The following is a 14,997-nucleotide window of genomic DNA, read 5'->3' on the forward strand; positions in this document are numbered from 1 at the left end:
ATTTGAAGCTCACTATCTCATTGCAAAGTATCATAGTCTTGCCTGATGGAAAAAAATCTGATGAGGAACTTCATGGCTAAGTCATCCCATGATGTGATTGAATTGGCTGGATCCATATTCAACCACCTTTTTTCTTCCCCCAAACGTGAATGGGGAAATAGTGTAAGCCTCACATAATTTGGAGTCATCCGAGTCGGAGTGAATGTCTCAGTAAGCTCAATGAAAGTCTGCAAGTGGACTTATGGATCCTCATTTGAAAGCCCTGCAAATTGTCCACTACTAATAAGAATCTGCAGCATATTGTGTTTCAACTCAAAATTCCCCCAGCGGCCGATCTTTGAATTGGGGAAGTCAAGTTCGTTGGAAGTGGGACTGCCACTTCCGTAACCTTCCTACCAGTTGCTTTTTGTTCAGCCATAGGAATAGTATTCTCTTGGTCTTCTTGGATTGTGGAATTGTAGGAAGAAGGATTGCTCCTCTCCTGCATTGATGATAAAGTTGTTCGGGTTCTAGGCTTGGTTCTACCAACTCCCGATCCCTTACTAGCTTAGAAAATTAAGAACCTATTTCCTGCAAAAACAAAAACAAGACCAAGCATAAAAACACCAAATAAATTTGAAAATAAAACTAAAATAAATAACTGCCAAATTACAAGTCCCCGGCAATGGAGCCAAAAACTTTACAGTGCTCAAGCGCACATGCAAGTGTACGTGGTCTACCAAGTAATATAGTGGCCTTCAATAAAGTCAAGTTATCGATCCCACAGAGACTTGATTTGGTAGTTATTTTATTTTATTTCACAATTCAGATTTAGTTGATGCGAGAGTAACCAAATATAATGTTTGAAAATTTTAAATTAAAACAAAATAATATAGAAAGTAAAGGTCTTTAGACAATTAATAAGAGAAAACTCAGGGTTGAAGCACTCTGAACAATCATATTATGCTTTTGGATTTAATTCGTTAACTTCCTTATCTTGGTTGTTGATTTGTAGGGTTAATTGCATGATTACGGTTTTCCAACCTGTAATCTATTACCTAAGATGAACCTTACACCTACATCATTGAGCGGGGATGTAATAGTTAACTAAAGTTCTTCACAAATACCATCCTACGTATGAATCAAGTAAGGTATCTAAGTACATTCCTATCCTAGATAATCATTCAAGTTTCTTATTTTATAAAGAATTAAGAATCATACTTTTCTTATTGCCATGTTCTATCGCCCTATTCCCTCTCCCTAGTTCACAAGGTTGACAATTGATGTATTCTAAGGGTGATCAATCCTCAAAATTATTAAAAGAGGAATAAACAAACAATCAATAGTGTTAAGCAAAGAAAACAAATCTAATGCATAGCAATAATATTCATGTTCTTGGCTTCAACCCTGGAAAAAGAGTTTTTAGCAACTCATAGTCATAATCAACATCCAAATAATTTTATGAATCATTAAAACCATAAATAAATCTAAATAAATGAAATAAAAACCCAAGAAGAAGTTTTGGTAGTCTCCAATGTTGTTCCAAGCGATCTAGGGGTTTCAAGATGTTCAAAACATGATTTAACACATTATCTTTAAAGTAAACAAGTCATAAACTAAATAGGATTGGGTTTAAACGTGATTAACCTTCTGCTGGGCAGTTTTTATTTTGCATTTGATGGCCACCGCATCATGGTGTCAAGCCAATCGACTATTTTCAATTTCCAGAATCTTACCGCGATTTCATTGCATCGCAGCACCTCCTCAAACACTACCAAATTCGACACTCTCCAATGGGTCACAAAATTTGGCCTCTTCTGAATCCATTGGCGTTTTAAATGGCTCAATTGCACCTTACTAAATCCTACACGCTCCCCATACATTTCGGGTATCCAAATTGTATCCAACTTGTGTCTTGTGCTTCTGTGGTAATTTCCGAGCCTTTTTAAGTTGTTTCCACTTGATTTGAAGCTTGTATATCCTTCATATATCATCATAATCCATTAAAAAAGAATCCTATAATACTAAAAACAACAATTTAGAGCTCAAAACAACACAACATCCTCAATGGTGAACTAGAAACACGGGCTAAGCATAGGCTAATTTCACAATGAGCTTTAGCTCATTGTTTTGACTCTTTTCTTGATCCAATTGATCCTTGAACATTATAAATAAGTTTTTTCACATATAAATAATTAATAAAAATATTATGAACTAATTAAGATACATTAGAACCCAACACAAGAGACTAGACATATTAGATATTTTAAATTCTTGGACTGTTGGGTGGATCATCCCACATTCCTGCAAACTTTGGAGAACTATTAGGAAACACCCTGTGAAGGTTCTCCTATGAGGAGATTTCAAAAGAGATTGAAAAGGTTAAGTTCTAACCTAAGTCAGTGACCTAAAGAGGTATTTGGTGATATCTATGCTCATGCCAAAACCTATGAAGAAAAGTTCAAGGATGCTGAGGAAAAGGTGATATTACACAGTACTGATGAGAACGGGCAGGAATTTCATAAAATACAAGATGAATATATCAAACATATCAAGGTGGAGGATGCTATTTTACGATGGAAATCTCATTTGCAGTGGTTTAAGCAAGGAGATGCAAACTCTAGTTACCTACATATTTTTATTAGAGGGAGAAGAAGGAGATTACTCATACACAAGATCAAGAATGAGGCAGGGGATTGGATCCAAGGTGATGTTGATATAGCCATATCTGCAGTCTCTCATTTTTACAATATATTTACTAGGACAACTGAGTATATACCTAAAGAAATGCTGGCCAATATTCCTAAATTGATATTGAAAGAACAAAATGCCACTCTCCAGGCCATCCCTACATTGGAGGAAGTAAAAATAGTAGTCATTTCAATAAGTATCCATTTAGCAGCTGGCTCTGATGGTATGAATGGAAAATTTTTCCAAGCTTGCTGGCATATAATTTGTAAGGACCTCCTTCAAGTAGTGAATGCTTTCTTTTGTGGTCATGATATGCCAAAATTCTTTACCCATACATGTTTGATCCTTCTTCCTAAAGTGTTCCATCCCAATAAACTCTCTGAACATAGACCTACAGTTTAAGAAATTTTACCAATAAAGTCATATCTAAACTCATTTATCTTAGACTGACCCCTATCCTTCCCAATATTATTTCAAGCAACCAATCAGGATTTATGTAACCCCCTGAATCTTGTAAATCGAGCAGTGATATGTTTGAAAAGAATAACATCAACTCATGTAGTGGTTGTGTGTCTAAGTGTAACAATAGGCGTTCATGTAGAAAATATCGTAAGCGATACATTTCTTCTTCCGTATACTTTCTTTATAATTTCTTTTGCACTTTTCAAAATAAGCAAATCATTTGTGAGTTTTAAGATCTTTATCGATCATTTTCTATAATGCGTTATAAATAACAACTACTAATACAGTTATGTATTACTAAATTTGATAGAAAAATACATATGCTTTTTATTTGATAACTAAGATGTTTTTCAAATATGATCACTTATGCATATTTGTAATATGAAAGTATTTAAAAGTATTTGAAATTAAATAAACAAAGTTAAATCTGAATACTGCATATGTATATATTGCAAAATCTGAACATATTTGATTTTTAAGCTAAATCTCACTGTAACAAAAAAAATGACCACTGGATTAAAATAAAGAGTACAAAACTATTGAAAACATATTAAACATAAAAGACTAAAATGAATTACTTTCATTCACTACAAAATTATTAAGTTTGATTCACTTCATATGTATTTTGAAAGTAAATGAACAAAGATTAAAATACATATGATGTTAACTGCATATGTATTTTTAGGTTAAATCTAAATACTGCATAAGTATATATTGCAAAATCTGAACACTGCATATGTATTTTGATGTTAAATCATACTGTAACAAATACAACTGAACACTAAAATAAAACACAGACTAAAATGAATTACTTTCATTCAGTTCAAAATTAGTAACTTTGACTCACTTCATATATATTTGAAAGAAAATGAACCATGAGTAAAATACATATGATATAACTGCATATGTATTTTTCAGTTAATATGAATACTGCATATGTATATATTGTATAATCTGAACACTGCGTATATATTTTTAAGCTAAATCTAAATGTAGCAAATAAAACTGAACAGTGAAACAAAATACAGACTACAAAATTATTGAAAACATATTCAACATAAAAGGTTAACGTGAATTACTTTCCTTCACTTCAAAAATAAGTAACTTTGATTCACTTCAAAACATAAAATAAGTTTCTATAATTAATAGCAACATCCAGTTAAATCTTGCCAATTAGACAATGTAATAAAATCATCAACCATCAGACTTCTAATACTTTTGTGACACTAGTTATCTTGCTTTTTCTAACAAGCCTCAATGACACTTCGTGGTCACTTTGAGCTTTTGCTTTTTCTTGATGTAATTCCACAATAGTGAAGCATATCCTGTACGAAATACGTTGGTATTAAACTCAATTGAAGGAAGTCCATGACCATAAGAAAGGTACTCTGCATATATAACCATATACAAACCACAGTCCCTACAAAAAAATATTGAATAATAATTAAAATATATTTTGTACAAACTTACAAATATTCTACAAATAACACATCAATATAAACCATAAACTTCCCTCAATTTCATTATCACTGTAGCAACACATATGTGGTGCAAACTTCAAAGTTTTCTTACAATGAATATTTCATCACGCGGCACCTATACAAAGTAAAACTATACCTTATTAAACTGTAAAAAATAAAAAAAAACAATCAACTCATCAAAAAATACTTATACATATGCATATGTATATTGAACAAAACAAAAACACAAAATCATCACTAAAGCAAAATACATATGAAATTTGATATGTATGAATAAAAATACAAATGTTCCCTTATACCTTAAAATGTATATTGAACCTAAAAAAAATACAAATGAAAGTGCATATGTATTTATAAAATATACAAACTACATACGTATACCTTAAATGTATATTTAGTCAGTCATTTGTATATATAGACCTAAAAAGATTGTATTAAAAAATTATTTAAAAATATATTTATTTTTCAACATATACAAATATATCCATAACCACGAATGTATTTGTATATTTCAACATTCCAATATACTGAAAATACATATCAAGTATAATAAATTCCATACAAGCAACTTACAAAATTCATTTAACATACAAATACAACTAAACATAGTAGTTTTACAAAAAATGAAAATAAAAACATGTTAACCCAAAATGTATGTTTAACTTATCATCTTCACAAATTAGCTTTACTGAAATCCTTAAATATATATCAGTTGATAAGTAAACACATATTAGCGTCACAAAAAAACTACATATTACCCAAAATTGATAACAGCTTTACTGAAATCCCTAAATACATAACATCAAATAAAAATACATATAAAAAAATACATCTTCCTCAATATCTTCTTCAACAACAAATCAACCCAAAATTATCTACAATATTTATTCAACTCCGATTATCCTCCATTAATCACAACAAATAAAATACAATTCAAATTCTCATCCAAAATTATTTTTTTCAACTATATCAGCTCATAAAAAATCAAATTTCATTGAAAAACAATTGAAAAAACAACTATCAACAATAAATCAACCCAAAATCATCTACAATATCCATTCAATTCTGATTATCCTATATTAATCGCAACAAAACAAAATTCAGTTTCAATCCCATCCAAAATTTAATTTTTTCAGCTATGTCAACTCATAAAACCGACCTTGATAATGATTTACAGTACAAAATATAAAAAATAAATTTTAAATAGATAATATGTAATAACTGAATTTAATAGTTACCTGATTTTTTGGATCATAATGCTTATAAAGAATGTGAGAAAAATGTGAGAAAAAAATTGAAAGTGAAATTTGAGAGATTTGAAAGAAAAAAAGAGAAAGAGAAAAGGTAAAGTTACAAAGAAAGAGAAGATTGGGAAGAAAGAGAAAGAGAAAGGGTAAAGTTAAAAGGAAAGAGAACGATTAGTCTGCAATTGGCGTGAAATCCCCAAGTTAAACATAATAATTTTTGAGAGACACACTAAGTGGGGGACCACACTTTAAATAATGTTAGGTTTGCTACACAAGGTAATTTTATTAAAGTGTTGCTATTTTTTATAATGTAAGTCTTAGGTATGCTACTCCTTATAGTTTTCCTTCATTTTGATATATGTAATGATCCTATTCGCCATTACACTTAACTTAGCCTGCCATGTCATTTGACACATCGCGCTCAATTGGACTTCTAGAACATGATGACATCTTCGGCATAACAAAACGATTTCATTATTTGTAGCCTAATTCAATGGACTAACATATTTGGATTTTAATATAATCCGAATTTTCTACGGATTTAAATAATTGATCCAATCATATTAATCCATAATGTTTATTTGGACTAACATATTTGAATTTTAATATAATCCGAATTTTCTATGGATTTAAATTTAATAAAATTTCATTGATCATAGGGTTAAAATACTCTTATTAGTTTTTTATTAAAATTCCTTTTTAAAGAACCAATCACCAACTTGAAAATTTATTTTTGTTATTTTTCATTTTTAACACACATTAACTTCTTGTTAGGATGTATTGGTTGTCAAATTTTGTATCCGAAAAACTAAAATTAGGAATTTTATGTAATTTTATTTAAAGAAGGGATAAACTAATTAGGGGTTAACTTGTTGGGATTTATGTAAGTTTTACTATTTTTTATGTCCATAATTTCCACTTTCTTTTCCATTTATCAATGCTTCGATTATCCTAATTAATCTTCTAAAACATATATGTATATAAACTATATAAATAATTTAGTAGATATTTTTAACTTTAATAATTTTGTTAAAAAATATAATAGTAATGTAGTAAGAAAAAATAATTTTAAAATTATTTTATGCAAGTATCAAAATATTTTTCTGTGTTTTTAATATAAGAAGTAATTAACAACATTTAATTAAAATATTTAAAAATAAGATAGAGAAAAATAACTCTCTTTTTTTGTCGAAGTTTGTTAAAATTAATATATGGAATTATTTTAGTTAATTATTTAGGATCAAGAAGTATAGAAAGATTAATCGAAGGAAAAAAGAGAGCCAAAAGTAGGCATTAATAGTTGCCTTGTTTGACAGAAGATGGTGTAAGAGTGTTTAGGTAAATAAGTTGATGTAGCACCCAATTTTGTCATTACTGAAAAAAATCTTTTGAAAGATTATGACCAAGCTCCAATTTTTGAGTTGCATACATATCTTGGGTTTCACAGAAAATCGTCTGATATGTAGTTCAAATGAATATGACATGTGCCAAAATCAAACTGGGACTAAAATGATCCATTTTTCTCTTTTCAAAAATAATGTATAGATAAAAATCTCTCCAAGTTCTATTTAGAAACTGAAATTAGTAAGTGGATATTAGGACAAATCCTTTTTTTAAAATAGAAAATGAAAGAAGAAATAAAAAGGGTTACAAATCCTTTAGAAATTTCTAGAAAAAACAACAGTAAAGGTGACATATTTTATTTTATATAGCCGTCGATCAATAGGAAGGGTGGTATGAATTTCCTATTTTCTTTTAAAAGCCAAGATCAATGCTTTCCTTAGAATCTACCACAATACATGCATGTGAACATGTTAAATATACATTCCATCACCTGTATAAAAAAAATAAGGATATAATCATAGAAGTATACATAAATAAGAATCACCGCCTTTTCAAGATAAGTAATACTAAACTAGAATCTGACAGAGTCATATTCACAGCCTTGGGCCCACCAACATATAGAACAATATATATAAAGTAAATAGGGGAATAAGAGTAAATGAGTTTAAACATGAAACAAATAACAATCAATCCAGGAATACTGGCCTTGTCATGAGATATACCCTAAGCTTACATTAAGGATAAATAATCTAATTCTAAAATCTTAATAAGAATTCAAGTACTCATAACTAGTCCTAACACTACAATAGACAGGCTAAACTCAAGCTCAAGTTTATACTCTCCCGTATGATCCCCAAAAGAAGGACAAGAATTATGGAAAGAATAAAAAAATGTTAAGCCTATCAAAAAAACTACTACCCCATGTTCAATTTATCACCTACACAATCTCGTAGAGTAAAGACTATAAAAAAGTAGACCGTTGACTACCTTAAAGTTGAACAACAACCTTGGAACATCTATGAGCTTCTCGTCCCCATTACATGACCATAAAAAGTTGTCATGGTATCATAAACATAATCTATATGCCAATACAAGTTAAATAAGACCCATATTACAATTTATACTGATGAGTGGCAATTTTTTTACTTATTTTTGTATTGTTTCTTATGATTTTTTATCATTATCTATCATATGAGGCTAATTATCTTTTGAATGATGTTAACTTTAGGTATTTGGTTTTACAAGGAGTTCTGATGAAAATAAGTAAAATAAATACAAAATAAAGCTAAGATGAGGAAAAACGATCTTGGAGTACAATTGTGCTCCATGAACGCAGAGCTCCTGCTATGAACATGAAGTTCAAAGTCAATAGACATTCATGAAAGCAACCTGTTGACAAAAAATATATAAGTCAATTTCAGTAAATGCCACGAACATATTGTATTGACTGCAAATGCTAAGAAGAAAGTACTCAGTGTTAGGGGAAGTTTTGAAATATCACAATTTCGACCCTAATTAATCTAAAACTAAATCCCTAGCCATTCCGAAAAATCTTTGAAGTATTTCCCACCTATTGGAGGTTAGGATTCTAGACCTATCACCACCTAAATTAAGGCCTGGCCGTGATAGGTATCTCAAGTCCTATGTGGACCGGAGATCACCCTTGTACCTAACCAAATGAAACACAACCACCCCAATGTCGAATGAATTCCCAACATATAACAAGATAGCATGCAATAATATTAAGGAAATTCAAAACAATTCCATGACCACTAGTCGACGATCGGCCAACAATCGACCGACGCCACCTAATAACCATAGTAGTCCAAATAAAGACTTCCAAAAAGAGTACCAAAATTAAATATCACTAAAGTGTCGGTACATGGCCCTAACTATTAGCAAAAAAAAGTCTAAACTATCTGTGACATAAAAGAAAAAAACATGAAGGGTGGACTTTTATGTATGGAAGCTTACCACTTCAATATCAACTCATGAGCTGCTTTCGAATCCTAATCACTGAGCATGAGGAGTACAAGTATGGTGAATTCCTATATCACATGCTGATACAACATTCGAAAATGATTAGTGGTGTGAATGCTAGTATACAACTCGGGGATAAGTATAACATAATGACATGATCAACAGTTTAAAATTATTCAAGACCAATGCACATAATAAAATGCATATACATATATACTTTATATGCCTGGATAGGGAACAAGGTTTAACATGCACTTAAAACTTTAGCCTAGATTGTACAGCTCAACCATTATAACAAGTACCTACAGGATATATAGGCCCTAGATCGCACCACCTGGTTGGGCCCTAGTATATGTAGCTTAACCGTATATATATGCACGAGGGAGTCTAACCTTCCAACCATATACTAAAATAAATTAAGCACCCGATAATATGATGATTTAAGAGGGAGTCAAACCTCCCTAATCGTGAAATAATAATAAGGGGGACTCGAATCTCCCTAATCACTTTAACCCTGACATTGACAAATGCGTTTTCCAGTATCGGTCATTCGAAGCTCCACTTGCACGACTCAGCTACAAAACCCTTATTAGAGCACAATTAAAATAAAAATAACACATCCTCATTCATTGAACAATATTTCACATTAAGGCATACATTGTTGGTAGTGTCATTCCAACTACACTTGCAGGGTAATAACAATATGCCAAAACAATTTCCATTAACTTGGGAAAAATAACTCCATTTATTCATTTATACCGGGTGTGGAAGCACCGAACCTCTTTATTCATTTAATCATGCCATTGTGTTTGAAATACCTCTTTATATCATGCAATCGTTCAAAAAAAGTTAAATTTTACAAATTCCCACATTTCTTATAAGTAAAAACCAATTTCACATTATAGGGTTAGGGTCATAACCACTTCAAAAGTCATACGTTTGAGAAATTCATAAATTCCTAGTTCATTCACTATACCCATGCACCCATGAGTTCAAAAATATAATTAAAGTATGAATAATCATATGTAAACCATGGGAAAACATTGTCCAACAACAAACATTCAAAATCTCCAACCTTCATCTCAAAACCATCATAAACATCTCATGAACAACACTTTAAAATACATACTTTTGACAAATTAACAATGAGGGAAGAGTAACATGACTTTAACACAAAAAAAATTAAGAGAAATCAACCTTTGAGCCCTTAGATGACCAACTCAATGAAACCCTAGCTTAACTTGCTTGAACGAATTGATAGAGCCTTTTGGAGTGTTTAAGAGGTTACTTAGATTGTTTTTGAGTGATAATTACACCCTAAAGTGTCTATAAGACATGGGCTTTAATATAGGTAAGAGAGAAATATCCAAAATGGCCTTCACTTAAAAGCTAGAAAATTATCATATTGATTATGGGTCAACTAGTGAATCATAGCCACTCCTTGCAACTCGTCACCATGAGTTGTGACCAAGAAGCCTCTAGGACCCCCACACATTGTTCACCCTACGACTCACTGATACCACTCGTAATGGGACCCTATAGGTTATAGTGTCTAGGCATATTTAACACAAAAACCAATTCGCTAAACACTAGACATCAAATAATTTCCACCCCATGCCTTAAGGCTCGTAGTGAGTGACTAGTACTTAGAGAAGAACTTAGCCATTAGCATTCAGATTTATTTATGATTCCATTCTAATGACTCATCATCAGTCTTTATGACTTGTACCCTCAAGTTATACCCAAGAAAAAAACTCAAACACTATTCACTAGAAACCTTACAACTAAGGTCACTGTTAAGTGGTGATTTTACCACTTATTTACATCTAATATTCATACACTTTGCCTTGATTTAACTAATTTAGTGAGACCTAAGTGTGAGTAAATGCACTAATATCCACTCCTTGCAGGTATAGAGTTGAAAATATAGAAAGAAATGGATTAAATCTTGAAATAATAAAAAGGGAGTAGAATAAGTGCAGTTGAATACTCAAAGCTAAAAGGACCTCAGGTATCGTGCTAGCGGGCATACCACCATGATCGCTATTAGCTAAGAATAGAACCTATTTAGCCTCTTATAACACGATCGTATTATGATGTACGTGATTGTAAATCAAGCAAGTTGGCCAGCATAATGTGATCGCTCGGTCATAACCACGTCTGCAATTATGTGATCATTGTCAAGCCCCGTAACTGCGACATAGTGAGCTAGACGAAAGAAGGGAAATTTTGTAAATTATGCAGTTGTGTCAATATTATATGGAGAATTCAAAACACTCTAATGGGGAGAAAAGAAACCCTATTGAGGGGAGAGAAAAAATAACATTAGATAGTTTTTCTAATATTGTGATTTTTTGTTTCCAAGGTGAAATTAGTGAAACTAGATTGTGGAATTGAAGATTATTTTATCCTCTCTTAGTATGAATTCCATGGATGCATTACTTGGTAACTTTATTTTCACTTATCTAATATGTAGATAATTTCTTTAGTCTTGGGATTATGTTGAACTAGAGTGTGATTGTGTGTGGGTATTGTTGTGTTTGCATGTATTCTAGTTGTTGAGTATAAATTTCACCATTGCTTGAGCTTATGTGTTGGAATTTGATTGGTGGAAACTCCAAATATTCAAATGGGTTTGATAGGTGAAAGCTTAAGCTCTATAAAAACTTTGTCATCCTCAAAAGAGGGATTTAAGAGAATATTAGGTAACCCATGTCATCCTCAAAAAAAGGTTATCAGGGGATAAAATAATGATGAACAGCTAAGTCTATGGTTAACTATCCTTGGAAATATTAGAAATAAGTGTTTAGGGAGTGTAAATAATGTCAAGAGAATCATCCTAGAAATAGGGATGCTTGGTTGAGGTTTTGGATAGATATATAAACTCCACACTTGTTAGGTACTCGAAAGGGCTAATGGATGAAATCGTTGGGGTTTTGTTGAAATATTGAAACCAATAAACTTCTACCTAGACTACCCAATAATTGACAACAAAATCCCATGTTAAACCAACATTGTCCCACATGCTCCACCTCTAAGGATACATAATGCCAAGATTCCTCCAAATCTTGAATTCAAACCAAAGATAGCATTCACCACGTGCTAGTCTAAATTTGTTAAAGAATTTTAAAACAAATCCCCCCATTTACTTATACATGTTGTTTCCATTAGCATTCAGGGTAACCTTATAGTAACTTGAGTACCCATATATTGGAAGTCTATATAATTTACTCCTTGAGATTTGACGCCTATTTACATTGGGTTACTTGACAACGATCACCTCACCCACTCAATTATGGGAATGAGTTGAGCATTATCAAAATGGCATCATTGTTGGGGATAAAAATGCAGATTTCACTTTTGTGGTGCTAATCTTACTTGGGAATACCCGGAGTGGGATAATTTAATTTCTTTCTTGTTTTTTATCTTTGAGTAGGTGAATGTTAATTGTTCCCAAGTAATCATAAATTATGGGGACTCAGTTTGTTCCAAACCCGGAGATCATGAAAGTGCAATTCATGCTCCCCCACTAAGGAGCATGGAAAATTTTATGTAACAAGTGTGATGATGACATTGCTCCACCAACAGGGACTTTTTGGGGGTGAAGCTCATAAAGACCCAAATAATTACTTATAGGGTTTCGTAGAAGTTTGTGCTCTGCTCAAATTTTAACATATATCCTAATAATCCATTGGCTACACCTTTTTCTACTATCTCTCACGGGAAAGGCGATATAGTGTCTAACATATTTTCCTATCGGATCCATCACTTCATGGACAAGTCTCATAGAGGTATTTCTAGGCCAATACTTGCCACCATCTTGGATGTTAAGGTTGAGGGATGAATTGTTAAATTCTGCCAATGCCACAAGGAATAATGATACGACTCTTGGGGAAGGTTTAAAGAAACACTTTTGAATAGCCCCGCACATGAGGTGCCGGAGAAGATGCTTCTCCAAATCATCTATCAAGCATTGGACCAACAAAACAAAGCCATAGTGGACAATATATTTGGTGGATCATTTATAAACTCATAATACGAGATTTTTTCAAAAGTCCCAGACCAAGTAGCAATTTGGTGTAAGGGTTGGGACATAAATGATGCCAAGGTGGACATGAAGGCTCACTCCTTCTCCTTTGTGTGCAATGATGGGAAAGATAAAGAAGAAGAGACCAAAGCGAAGATGAGAAAGGTGATGTCATGCCTCAAACTCCTACTTGATATTATGTTAGGAGACTCAATAGAAAGTGTAAGTGTGATAGACACAATAGATGTTAAGACTTGTGAAGAAAATGAGGAAGAGGTGATGGGTGATGAGCTAGGGATAACACCTAGGAACTTGGAGAGTTTCTAACTTGCACCACAAGGTTAAGATGGGAATTAAGGTTGGAACCAAAAAAATAAGCATGGTATATCTTGAAGAGAAAGAGGAGATTAATAGAGAGATTTTTCCGTGAATCTTAAGTAATGTTGAGAGGACTGGAGAAATGGTAAATGAAATACAAAGTGAATTCTCAATTCTTCACCAAACAGTTGCATCTCAACTATTCAATAACTCAAGAAAAAAGTGAGCAAAATATCAAAGTATTTAATGAAGAGGCATAGTGAAGAAACGCAAAATAGGGATGCATCTAAAGTAAAGAGAAAATGACCCAATATTATGGAGTCAAAGTTAAAAAAGACATCGATAAGGAAGCCTATTAATAATGAGTGTCAAATTATTTCTATTCCCTCAACTCCCATGTATCCACCTTTCAAAAAATGGTCATTGAGGAAGGGAAAGAATGATAAACTTAATAAAAGCTTCAATAATTTTAGCAACCTTTCTATTAATATCTCTCATATTGATGCATTGTTAGACAAGTTGAGGTATGCTAAATTGATGAAAGATTTGGTGTCTACAAAAAATCTTTTGGAGGAGGAAACCATATAGATTACTCACCATTGTAGTTCCATTATGACAAGTACGTATGTTGAAAAGAGGAAGGATCCCCGTGTATTTGCAATCTCATGCACCATTGGCACTTTCATATTTGCTAGGGCATTGTGTGACCTTGGGGCATGTGTGAACCTCATGTCTTACGTGATATTTCACAAAATTGGGTTGGGTAAGACAAAACCCACCAAAATTAAGTTACTTCTGGCCGATCGATCTATTAAGAAACCTATTGGGATCCTCCACAATGTTCTAGTAAAAGTACACCGATTCATTTAGCTGGTCGACTTTGTTATTATGGATTGTTCCATGGATATGGAAATTCCCATTATCCTTAGGAGGCCATTTTTAGTTCCGGGAATACATTGGTAGATATAGAGGCCAGGGAAATAAAGTTTAGATTGGATGGTAAATTGGTATCCTTCAATATATGTATCACTAAGAAACAACTAATTGACCAACAAGTCATCTCGGCAATTGATATTATTGATGGTGAGGTATTAAACCATGTCAATGTAAGTTTTTTAAATAACCCATTGGTTAGGGAACTTTGTAATTGTGAAAGGGAAGAAGTGGAGGAGTATGATAAAGTTGTAGCTTTTCTCACCGGGCTTGGGTTTCAGACCAAGAACCTGGCTAAGTTAGACCATGATCTTAAGAACCACGAAAATCCACCCGCTAAACCATCCATCCTAGAAACACCCAAAATTCAACTAAAGCCCTTGCCACATCATCTCAAATCCGTGTTCTTAGGGGGGATGAGACTTTGCCGATCATTGATGCTAGTGACCTTAATTCCTTTAAAGTAGAAGTATTAAAGTTAGTGGTAAAAGAATCTATTTGGGTCATCAGATGGACGATAACGGAAATCATCAGC

Source organism: Capsicum annuum, chromosome 5, assembly GCF_002878395.1.
Source record: "Capsicum annuum cultivar UCD-10X-F1 chromosome 5, UCD10Xv1.1, whole genome shotgun sequence".
Lineage (NCBI taxonomy): Eukaryota > Viridiplantae > Streptophyta > Magnoliopsida > Solanales > Solanaceae > Capsicum > Capsicum annuum.